The sequence below is a fragment of the Salvelinus sp. IW2-2015 genome, linkage group LG26, assembly GCF_002910315.2.
Source record: "Salvelinus sp. IW2-2015 linkage group LG26, ASM291031v2, whole genome shotgun sequence".
In the NCBI taxonomy this organism is placed as follows: domain Eukaryota; kingdom Metazoa; phylum Chordata; class Actinopteri; order Salmoniformes; family Salmonidae; genus Salvelinus; species Salvelinus sp. IW2-2015.
The window spans coordinates 27,462,436-27,475,373 of record NC_036866.1 but is presented as its reverse complement, the minus strand read 5'-3'; the positions used below and the strand labels follow the sequence as shown (position 1 = coordinate 27,475,373).

General features: G+C 44.1%; 1 protein-coding gene across 1 annotated transcript in view; it reads right to left on the bottom strand.

Annotated features, from left to right (window-relative positions):
* Positions 1-12,938, bottom strand: part of LOC111953063 (voltage-dependent calcium channel subunit alpha-2/delta-1-like) — a 123,105-nt gene that overhangs the window by 102,562 nt on the left and 7,605 nt on the right.

Genomic DNA, 12,938 nt, shown 5'->3' with positions numbered 1-12,938 from the left:
GGCAAACCTCCTGACATCCTGGGCTGAGCACTGTGGTGTTGCTTAGAGTAACAAAGAGCTCAGATGAAAACATCTGGGTCTGCCTACTAAGAAATGTTTTATTCCGTAACCTTTAGAAACATTGTGAAACATTGCACACACACACGGACACACAAAGTGGGAGAGAGACAGGAAGAGAGAATATTGCATGCAGTTGGCTGGGGGTTGGAGTGGGATGTAGATGATTTCATTGTCACTCACAGACCACGCCACACACACACACACACACACACACACACACACACATCAAAACACACACACACACACAACACACACACACACACACACACACACACACACACACACACACACACACACACACACACACACACACACACACACACACACACACACACACACACACACACACACACACACACACACACACACACACACACACACACACACACACACACACACACACACATCCGGTGTCATTTGCAGCTATTCACACAGTCCCTGAGAGTAATGAGTGTAATGAGGATTGTGACCGGGGACAGGGAATGAGATTGACGGGGAGGGGTGAGAGGAGGTGAGGTATAAGGAATAATTGTGTCCCAAATCTGTTTCTCCTCTCCTCCACTCCATAGTGCCTGAGATCTAAAGCCCTGAGATCTGAGCAGACAGTGTGTGTGTTTGTGTGTGCGTGTGCCTCCATCCATGCATAGATGTGTGTGTAAATATTACCCTACTAGACGGCGCTAAACAGACACGTCTTTCTCCTAGCCAACTTTGGAGTAMTTTAAATTTTTTTGTGTTTTTTCTTACATTACTTGCTCAGCATTTTCTTATATTATTATATAGATCAGTGGTCACTCAGAACTTTTTGCTGAAATTCGACTTCCCTGTCCTGGATCCTTTGTTTGAACTTCCCGAGGAAGCTCTATTCATCCCGGGGGCTGCACCAAAACACTGACGCCAGATAAGAGGTGGAATGAGTGAGACCCTAGACTCAGACGTTCAGTCCCTGGACAATAAAGTAGACAAGCTCAGGGTGAGGATCTTCTTCCAGAAAGACATCAGGGACTGTAACATACTCTGTTTTACTGAATCATGGCTCTCTTTCCGGGTATATTGTTCCTGTGCATTCAGTCAGCAGTTTCTTCGTCCAGGAAGAAAGAACTCTCAGAGAAATAGAAAGACGGAGGGGTTTCTTTCATGCCTAACAACTCACTGTGTGATTAGTACAGGAACTCAATTCCTTTTGTTCTCCCTATCTGGAATACCTCACTATCAAATGAAGACCGCATGATCTCCCAAGAAAAATGTACTCGGTCACAGTCACTGCCGTGTATATTCACCCCCAAGCCGACACCGCGACAGCTCTCAAGGAACTACACTGGACTTTGTGCAAACTGGAAACCCCATATCCTGACATCGCATTTACCCTAACGGTGGACTTTAATAAAGGAAATCTGAGGAAAGCACTACCGAAATAATATCAACTCGCAACATGGACCATGGATCATTGCTAATATCCCTTCCGGGATGGCTACAAGGCCCTCCCCCACCCTCCCTTCGGCAAATCAGATCAGCCTCCATTCTGCTCCTCCCCACCTATAGGCAGAAACGTAAACAGGAAGCTCCCAAGGTAAGGACAGTTTAACTTTGGTCTGACTAATCAGAATCTATGCTTCGAGATTGTTTGATACCTCGGCCTAGAAATGTTCCGGGTCAACTCTGAGAATTGTATTGACGTATACGGTGACTGGGTTCATCAGGAATTGCATAGACGACGTTATTCCCACTGTGACAATTAGAATTGATCCAAACCAAAAACCGCTGTCAAATGACAGCATTCGTGCAAAACTGAAAGCGCAAAACACAAGATTTAGCCATGGCAAGGTGATTGGGAACATCGACGTGTACAAACAGACCAGCTACGACCTCCGTAAGGCAATTAAAGAGGAAAAACGACAGTACAGGGACAAAATGGAGTTGCGACTCAACGACCCAGACACTAGACGTATGTGGCAAGGACTCCAGACAATCATGGATTATAAAGGTAAAGCCAGCCACTTCGCAGACACTGACACCTCACTCCCAGATGAGCTAAACACCTTCTTCACCCGCTTCAAGAATTTGTATACAGCCCCAACAATTTGTATACAGCCCCAATAGATCCACGGACGACGAAATTGCCATTGCACTGCACAATCTCACCTAGACAAAGTAAATACGTAAGAATGCTGTTCGTCAACCACAGCTCAGCTTTCAACACCGTAGACCCTCCAAGCTCATCACTAAGCTCAGGGCCCTGGGTCTGTACCCCTTCCTGTGCAGCTGTGTCGTGGACTTCCTGACAGGATGACCCCAAGTGGTGAAGGTAGGCAACAACACCTCTGCCACATTGATCTTCAACACAGAGGACCCACAGGGGTGCGTGCTCAGCCCCCTCCTTTACTCCCTGTTCACCCATGACTGCGTGGCCATGCACATCTCCAACTCACAACACTGGTAGGCCTGATTACCAACAATGATGAGCCTATAGGGAGGAGGTAAGAGCCCTGGCGTAGTGGTGCCAGGAAAATAACCTCACCCTCAACGTTAACCAAATGAAGGAGCTAATCGTGAACTACCGGATACAACAGAGAGAACACGTCACATCCACATCGACGGGGCCGCAGTGGAGAGGGTCAAAAGCTTCAAGTTCCTCGTTGTGGACATCAAAGACAACCTGAAATAGGCTTAAGAAATGTGGCTTGGCAACGTCCGCAACAGCAGGGCTCTCCAGAAGGTGGTGCGGTCAGCCCAATGCATAACTGGGAGCGCACTGTCAGCCCTCAAGGATATCTACACTACCCGGTGTCACAGGAAGGCCAAGAAGATCATCAAGAATCTCATCCACCCAAGCCATGGCCTGTTCACCCCGCTACCATCTAGAAGGCGGGGACAGTACAGGTGCATCAAAGCTGGGACGGARAGACAGAGAAACAGCTTCTATCTCCAGGCCATCAGACTTTTAAACAGTCATCACTAGCCAGCCTCCGCCCAGTACTCTGCCCTGCACCTTAGTCACTGTTCTAGCGGGCAACCACCCTGTTTGGCACACATCTCCATTCAGACCACATTCACACTCCTCCAATATGTCAGTGCTGTGGCCAAAAACCTCAACATTTAAACACACAAAAAAAGTGATACTTTGTAAACTCATTGTGCATTTGTTTTAAAACAAATTGTTGATAATCTCCAACGCATCTACAAATCGAACCTTTGATTTACAAGTGGATATCTGTCAAACTGACCAATCCAGACGCACCTCAGCTCCATTCATGTTTAGTCAGCGAAGTTTGTCTGAGTTGGCAGGGATGCTCTACTCTGCTCATAGAGATATAACTACTGTGGCTTTTAAAGTCTGGGTTAGAGAGAGAGAGAACGAGAGAGCGCAAAAGAGAAAGAGGGAGTGTAATGAGTATCTCAGCGGAATGCTGTGTTGAACTATTTGGACTAATTACACATCACTATAGAAGGCAAGAAACAGTCTAACACACACACACACACACACACACACACACACACACACACACACACACACACACACACACACACAACACACACACACACACACACACACACACACACAACACACACACACACACACACGCACACACAACAGCACCACACACACACACACACACACACACACACACTCTTGTGTGACGATGCTTATATACAATAGATAGGGCTTCAATACAGTGGGGACAGTTCAACAATTTAAGAAACACAACCTCTAGATACAACTATACCAATGTTGTCACCAGATCAAAAGGCAAAGGCAAAACAGACAGATTGCAGTTTAATGTTTGGGACTGCCATTTACACAACCTGCCACAGATACTTCTCCCTGTGTCGCATCCTATTACATCCCCAGAGTAAACACTGGAACAGCTGAAGCATGGTTCCTAGAGTGGGGGGTGAAACTAACTGATCAGACACAATAATATCTGGCTGTTACCTTCAATTATCAGCTCTTTAACCCTGGAAGATCATTGCGGAACAGAGCATCACTCTCTTCTTCTTAATTTCCCAAAGCTACACTTGGTGTGTTATTAAGAGTCTAGACTAGGTCATATAATCTGGTATTGCATAGTAATAAACCATATTTGGTCTCTGAAATAAACCCATGAAACATATTCTGTGTTTCACTGTATGAACTTGTAGGATTGGTAGTCACTGTAGCATTAGGCTACAGTATAAAAGCCTCATTTAATATATTCTACAATCAGCATTAGTTTAGTTTCAACAAGTTGACACGACATGCCTTGGCATGCGCACGTCTTCATTGATCACATAGCTGACCCTAATGAAGGCGACCAGCACGTGGGAATCTGCTAGTAAAAAGTAAGACATGTTCATTAACATTCGCACTTACATAAACAGGCTATACACTGTAAAACCATGAAAGATGTGACATGTTTTAGGGATGRGCATGAGTAATCAAATACTCCAATACTCAAACCGCCATCAAAACTCGATCTTTAACCAGAGAACAATTGTTTTTCCAAATACTGTAAAACTTATTTGGTCTAAATTGTTTCTTGCTTTGGCTCTAGCGTTCCATTTGTGTTCATTTGCAGGACACAACAAAAGAATAAACCAAACCAAGTATCACACAGTTTTGCTCCCTGAATTCCTTTCCCCTCTGTCTCTCACTCACCCAAATGTGTTCTGACTGATACACAGGCGTAATGTGTGTGCCTATAGAAATAAATGCCTATAAAAAATGATCTAAAGTGATACACAAGCCATTGTCACACCCTGATCTGTTTCACCTGTCTTTGTGCTGGTCTCCACCCCCCTTCAGGTGTCGCCACCATACCCATTATCCCCAGTGTATTTATACCTGTGTTCTCTGTTTGTCTGTTGCCAGTTTGTTTTGTTTGTCAAGTCTACCAGCGGTTTTCCCCTTACTCCTGTCTGTTTCTAATTTTCCCAGTTTTGACCATTCTGCCTGCCCTGACTATGCCTGCCATTCTGTACCTTGTCACCCCACACTGGATTATTGCCTCTGCCTGCCCTGACCCTGAGACTGCCTGCTGTTCTGTACCTTTTGGACTCTGATCTGGATTACTGACCTCTGCCTGCCCTTGACCTGTTGTTTTCCCTTCCCCCGTTCTAGTAATAAACTTTTGTTACTTCGACACTGTCTGCATCTGGGTCTTCCCTAAAACCTGATAGCCAACTTCCTTGCCAAATGACAACAGTTTTATAACAAATTCTAAATGGACTAGTTTACTTAAGTAGGAAAATAAATGTGTGTTCCAACAATGAGCTGCAGTTTTGGAAAAATTGCGTAATTTCTCACTTAGGCTACTTTGCGGTTGTAACTAGTTACCACAGCCACAAAGTCTAAATTGTCTGTCTTATGATTTTAAAATGTGCTTTTTGTTTTAATTTAAGGTTAGGCATACGGTTTTCCGTCTGGTTAAGTTTAGGGTTAAGGGTTAGGTTTAAAATCAGATTTTAAGAAGCGAAATTGTAGAAATGTATGACTTTTATGACTTGGCTGTGGTAACTAACGTCAGTAGGAGAATTATGAAATCGCTACAGGTGTAGATAAAAAAGACCCACATGTGAGAGTGGCAACACTGCTCAGTGTTATTGGAAGAGAGTGCCATATGCTTCAGCGTCACCTAGATCTGGGGGAAGAGAATAGAAAAAATTCAAAGAAAATCCTTGACGTTTTACAAAGACATTTGAACCCACCCGTAATGTGATTTACGAGAACAACCTCAAGCAGAGACGTCTGGTCAATATGTTGTGAGGTTGCGTCAATTGTCGGATTCATGTGATTTCGGGTTAATAAGAGAGGAAATGATCAGAGACAGACTTGTAATTGGCTGTAAAGATAACAGAGTAACACGGAACCCAAACCGGCAAGCTTGCACTTGCTAGGTAATTTGTCCTATTTAGCTAGCTTGCTGTTGCTAGCTAATTTGTCCTGGGATATAAACATTGAGATGTTATTTTACCTGAAATGCACAAGGTCCTCTACTCTGACAATTAATCCACACATAAAACGTCATAGGCATTTATTTCTATAGGCACACACATTACGCCTGTGTATCAGTCAGTAACACATTTTGGTGAGTGAGAGACAGAGGGAAAGGAATTCAGGGAGCAAAACTGTGTGATACTTGGTTTGGTTTATTCTTTTTTGTGTCCTGCAAATGAACACAAAATGGAACGCTAGACAAAGCAAGAAACAATTTAGACCAAATAAGTTTACAGTATTTGGGAAAAACAAATTGTTCTCTTGGTTAAAGATCGAGTTTTGATGGCGTTTAGTATTGAGTATTTGATTACCATGCCCATCCCTAAAACATGTCACATTCTTTCATGGTTTACAGTGTATAGCCTGTTTATGTAAGTGCGAATGTAATGAACATTGTCTTATTTTACTAGCAATTCCCACGTGCTGGTCGCCTTCATTAGGGTCAGCTATGTGATCAATGAAGACGTGCGCATGACAAGGCATGTCGTGTCAACTTGTTTAAACTAAACTAATGCGATTGTAGAATATATTTAAATGAGGCTTTATACTGTAGCCTAATGCCTACAGTGACTACCAATCCTACAAGTTCATACAGTGAAACACAGAATATGTTTCATGGGTTTATTTCAGAGACCAATATGGTTATTACTATGCAATACACAGATTATATGACCTAGTCTAGACTCTTAATAACACCACCCAGTATGTAGCTTGGGAAATTAAGAAGAAGAGAGTGATGCTCTGTTCCGCAATGATCTTCCAGGTGATAAGAGCTGATAATTGAAGGTAACAGCCAGATATTATTGTGTTGATCAGTTAGTTTCACCCCCACTCTAGGAACCATGTGTCAGCTGTTCCAGTGTTTACTCTGGGGATGTAATAGGATGCGACACAGAGGAGAAGTATCTGTGGCAGGTTGTGTAAATGCAGTCCAAACATTAAACTGCCATCTGTCTGTTTTGCCTTTGCCTTTTGATCTGGTGAAAACATTGGTATAGTTTATCTAGTAGAGTTGTGTTTCTTAAATGTTGAACTGTCCCCACTGTTATTGAAGCCCTATCTATGTGTATAAGCATGCGTGCCACAAGAAGTGTGTGTGATGTGTGTGTGTGTGTGTGTGTGTTTGTGGTGTGTGTCGTGTGGTGATCGTGTGTGTGTGTGTTGTGTGTGTGTGTGTGTGTGTGTGTGTGTGTTGTGTGTGTGTGTGTGTGTGTGTGGTGTGTGTGTGTGGTGTGTGTGTGTGTGTGTGTGTGTGTGTTAGACTGTTTCTGCCTTCTATAGTGATGTGTAATTAGTCCAATAGTTCAACACAGCGATTCGCGATGATAATCATTACACTCCCTCTTTCTCTTTCGCGCTCTCTCGTTCTCTCTCTCTCTAACCCAGACCTTTAAAAGCCCACCAGTAGTTAATATCTCTTATGAGCAGAGTAGAGAATCCCTGCCAACTCAGACAAACTTCGCTGACTAAACATGAATGGACTGAGGTGCGTCTGGATTGGTCAGTTTGACAGATATCCACTTGTAAATCAAAGTTCGATTTGTAGATGCGTTGGAGATTATCAACAATTGTTTTAAAACAAATGCACATGAGTTTACAAAGTATCACTTTTTTTGTGTGTTTAAATGTTGAGGTTTTTTGGCCACAGCACGACATATTGGAGGAGTGTGAATGTGGTCTGAATGGAGATGTGTGCCAACAGGGTGGTTGCCCGCTAGAACAGTGACTAAGGTGCAGGGCAGAAGTACTGGGCTGAGGCTGGCTAGTGATACTCAGTAAAAGTCTGATGGCCTGAGATAGAAGCTGTTTTCTCTGTCCTTTCCGTCCCAGCTTTGATGCACCTGCTACTGTCCCCGCCTTCTAGATGTAGCGGGGTGAACAGCCATGGCTTGGGAGTGTAGATTCTTGATGATCTTCTTGGCCTTCCTGTGGACACCGGGTAGTGTAGATATCTCTTGAGGGCTGACAGTGCGCTCCCCAGTTATGCCTTGGGCTGACCGCACCACCTTCTGGAGAGCCCTGCTGTTTGCGGACGTTGCCAGCCACATTTCTTAAGCCTATTTCAGGTTGTCTTTGATGTGCACACGAGGAAACTTGAGCTTTTGACCCTCTCCATGCGCCCGCCGTCGATGTGGATGTGACGTGTTCTCTCTGTTGTATCCGGTAGTTCGACGATTAGCTCCTTCATTTGGTTAACGTTGAGGGTGAGGTTATTTTCCTGGCACCACTACGCCAGGGCTCTTACCTCCTCCCTATAGGCTCACTATTTGTTGGTAATCAGACCTACCAGTGTTGTGAGTTGGAGATGTTCGTCATGGCCCGCAGTCATGGGTGAACAGGAGTAAAGGAGGGGCTGAGGCACGCACCCCTGTGGGTCCTCTTGTTTGAAGATCAATTGGCAGAGGTGTTGTTGCCTACCTTCACCACTTGGGGTCTCCTATCAGCAAGTTCACGGAGAGCACGACACAGCTGCACAGGAAGGGTTACAGACCCAGGGCCCTGAGCTTAGTGATGAGCTTGGAGGGTCTACGGTGTTGAAAAAGCTGAGCTGTGGTTGACGAACAGCATCTTACGTATATACTTTGTCTAGGTGAGATTGTGCAGTGCAATGGCAATTCGTCGTCCGTGGATCTATTGGGGCTGTTATACAAAATTGTTGGGCTGTATACAAATTCTTGAAAGCGGGTGAAGAGAGTGTTTCAGCTCATCTGGGAGTGAGGTGTCAGTGTCTGCGAAGTGGCTGGCGTTTACCTTGATTAATCCATGTTGTCTGGAGTTCTTGCCACATACGCTTAGTGTCTCTGGGTCGTTGAGTCGGCAACTCCATTATTGTCCCTGTACGTCGGTTTTTACCTCTTTAATTGCCTTACGACGGTCGTAGCTGGTCTGTTTGTACACGTCGATGTTCCCAATCACCTTGCCATGGCTAAATCTTGTTGTTTTGCGCTTTCCAGTTTTGCACGATGCTGTCATTTGACAGCGGTTTTTGGTTTGGATCAATTCTAATTGTCACAGTGGAATAACGTCGTCTATGCAATTCCTGAGACCCAGTCTCACGTATACGTCAATACAATTCTCAGAGTTGACCCGGAACATTTTCTAGGCCGAGGTATCAAACATCTCGAAGCATAGATTCTGATTAGTCAGACCAAGGCTAATAACTGTCACTTTACCTTGGGGAGCTGTCTGTTTACGTTTCTGCCTATAGGTGGGGAGGAGCAAATGGAGGGCTGATCTGATTCGCCGATAGGGGAGGGTGGTGGGAGGCCTCTGTAGCCATCCCGGAAGGAGATATTTACTAATGATCCATGGCCTATGTGCCGTAGTTGAATATTATTTCGGGTAGTGCTGTTCCTCATGATTCACGTTTTTAAAGTCCACACGTTAGGGTAAATGCGGATGTCATGGAGGTAATGGGGTTTCCAATTTGCCACCAAAAGGTTCCAGTGTAGTTCCTGAGAGCTGTCGCGGTGTCGGCTGGGTGGAAAACAACGGCAGTCGACTGTGACGAGTAATTTTTCTTGGTAGATCATGCGGTCTCATTCTGATAGTGAGGTATTCCAGATAGGGATAACAAAAAGGATTTTGAGTTCCTTGTACTAATTCAACACAAGTGAGTTGTTAGGCATGAAGCAACCCCTCCGTCTTTCTATTTTCTCTGAGAGTTCTTTCTTCCTGGACTCGATGAAAACTTGCTGACTCGAATGCCACAGGACAATATACCCGGAAAGAGAGCCATGATTTCAGTAAAAACAGAGTATAGGTAACGTCCCTGATGTCTTTCTGCAATGCGAAGATCCTCATCCCTGAGCTTGTCCTACTTTACTTCGTCCAGGGACCTGAACCGTCTGAGTCTAGGGTCTTCACTCATTCCACCTCTTATCTGGCGTCAGTGTTTGGTTGCAGCCCCCGGATGAATAGAGCTCCTCGGGAAGGTTCAAACAAAGGATCCAGGACAGGGAAGTCGATTTCAGGCAAAAAGTTCTGAGTGACCACTGATCTATATAATAATATAAGGAAAATGCTGAGCAAGTAATGTAAGAAAAAAACACAAAAAAAATTTAAAGTACTCCAAAGTTGGCTAGGAGAAAGACGTGTCTGTTTAGCGCCGGTCTAGTAGGTACTATTTACACACAACATCTATGCATGGATGGAGGCAACACGCCACACACAAACACCACACACTGTCTGCTCAGAGGTTCTCAGGGCTTTAGATCTCAGGCCACTATGGATGGAGGAGAGGAGAACAGATTTGGGACACCAATTATTCCTTTACCTCACCTCCTCTCCACCCCTCCCCGTCAATTCATTCCTGTTCCCGTGTCACAATCCTCATTACCACTACATTTACTCTCAGGGGGACTGTGTGAATAGCTGCAAATGACACACGGATGTGTGTGTGTGTGATGTGTGTGTGTGTGTGTTGTGTTGTGTGTGTGTGTGTGTGTGTGTGTTGTGTGTGTGTGTGTGTGTGGTGTGTGTGTGTGTGTGTGTGCTGTGTGTGTGTGTGTGTGTGTGTGTGTGTGTGTCGTGTGGGTGTGGTGTGTGTGTGTGTGTGTGTGTGTGTGGCGTGGTCTGTGAGTGCAATGAAATCATCTACATCCCACTCCAACCCCCAGCCAACTGCATTGCAATATTCTCTCTTCCTGTCTCTCTCCCACTTTGTCGTGTCCGTGTGTGTGTGCAATGTTTCACAATGTTTCTAAAGGTTACGGAATTAAAACATTTCTTATAGCAGGACCCAGATGTTTCATGGTGAGCTCTTTTTACTCTAAGCAACACCACAGTGCTCAGCCCAGGATGTCAGGAGGTTTGCATCAAATGTGATCCTGTGAAATAGAGAGAAGAGAAAATATAGCGAGAGAGATATATAGAGGGGGAGGGAGAGAGGCCGGAGAGATGTAACGAGAAGAGACAGAGACAGACAAAGGTGCTGTATGTCAGTAGTGATATATCAAGAAGCTCAGTGAGTAACTTTTGGCTCCACCTCACACTTGAATATGAAGTGGACCCTTTTGTTTCTGGTTTCTCTAACAAGGCACCACATCACACACATACACATCACACACACATGCCACACGCACACACACACAGGTAATTTCTCAGAGCCTGTCCACACCACATTCACTGGTCTGAATCTCATTGGTCTGACCCCAACTTGAGACGGCTACCTTGTTGACATTGTGTGTGACCTAGTAATAAGATTTGATTGGTTTTGTTTTCCTTTGACCCCTAAGATGATCTGATTTGGCTCTGGCAGTGTTGACGGCTAGGGCCAGTGATCTTATTGGGTGACATTGTATTAGAGTGATTTGGTTGAAGTGATTGGACTGGACAGGTTGATGCCATGTTCCATTCTTGTGGGAGTCGTCTGATGTGGTTATATTGGCTTTGAAACCATCTGAAGTTATCTGATTGCAGGCATTGTTGGCAGATGATAGGCAGCTACTAGTAACATAAACGCTGGCTAATTAGTGAGGAGGGAGAGTGATTAATTGAGATACCGGTATGGTGGATTTTGTTTTTGGTGATCTGATTGGGTTGTTTGTGCCTCTCTCTTGTCCTATTAGGAAAAGAATGGGTGGATCAGATTACAGACTAAGCTGGCTGGAACAACTTGGCAGACACGAGGCCGTGCCCGGAAGAGCCTCGACAACGGTGACCTAACCCTTTCATAAACATGAATAACGCATAATAATCACTATATAAAAATTAAAACCATGGATATCTATCAAGGACACTTATGACAGTATGTGTATACCAGTGTGTTATGCTCACTCTTCCTCTAGATCTTCCTGCGACAACCTCAGAAACCTGTACACAGTAGAGTCCTCAGCCATTGCCCAGAGGCATAGTGGCTAGGGCAGCCAGGCCACTATAGAACAGCTGTTACTGAAGAGGGCTTGCCGCTCATGGCAACGTAAGACCTGTTCTATGCATCCTCATGTACCCCCAACAGCAAAAGGCCTTGAGTGTCTATTGAGCTTTTTGAATCAGCGTTGGGCTTGAGCCTTGGGATGCCACATGCTACTATAATGCACCCCACAAATGGGTGGAGAGGGAAATTGAATAAGCATGATATAGCAACAGTGACCTTGCGGTGTACGTATCTTATGGGGGTAATCAACCATTTGAACGATTAATTTCAAGTCTTATGGGGCCATGTTAACAGAATGTTTAGGTTCCACTTGTAGATAACCTGAGGTGAGATGTGCCGGCCAGGCCAGGACCAGGGGATGGTTAGCATAGATCATTGGTAACTCGTGAGGTGACAGGTTGGTAACAGAGAGGGTAATATACTGTATGCTGTGCATGTATTGCTGTTGAGCAGAAGTATGAATTAGAGACAAACTCTCTCATCTTCCGCTGGAATTGAAGTATGAAATATATTTATGTATTCGAACCCCTTCTAATATACAGTGGGGGTCCGAAATTATTGACACCTTGGATAAAGTGCGAGCAATAGACGACAGTATAAAATAAAAAAATTCACAACACTGAGCTATAATTGTATGATCACATAAAAAAAGGTAATATTACTATTATTTTATACTAATAGATGTGTTCAGAAATTAAGATATAATTTGGTGATTTAACAAGAAATATACCCCAAAATCTATTTTAAAAAAAAGGATGGACAAGTCCGTAAAGGACCATAATTTATTCTCTAGTATAGAATAAAAGAAGTTAGAAGTCTCAGATAGAATAAGAAGTGACCTCACTCATTTTGGTCCCATGATATTTTTTCTATCATCAGAAATGATCTAGCTATCTATTAAGCACGTGTGTGAACATGATCAACAAAATACTATGTATGGATGCATTATACTCAGTTATTGTTTTTAGGGTTTGTAATATCTACGTTCTAGAGTGGCGATTTGATAAGCTAAACAATCCTTCCTCT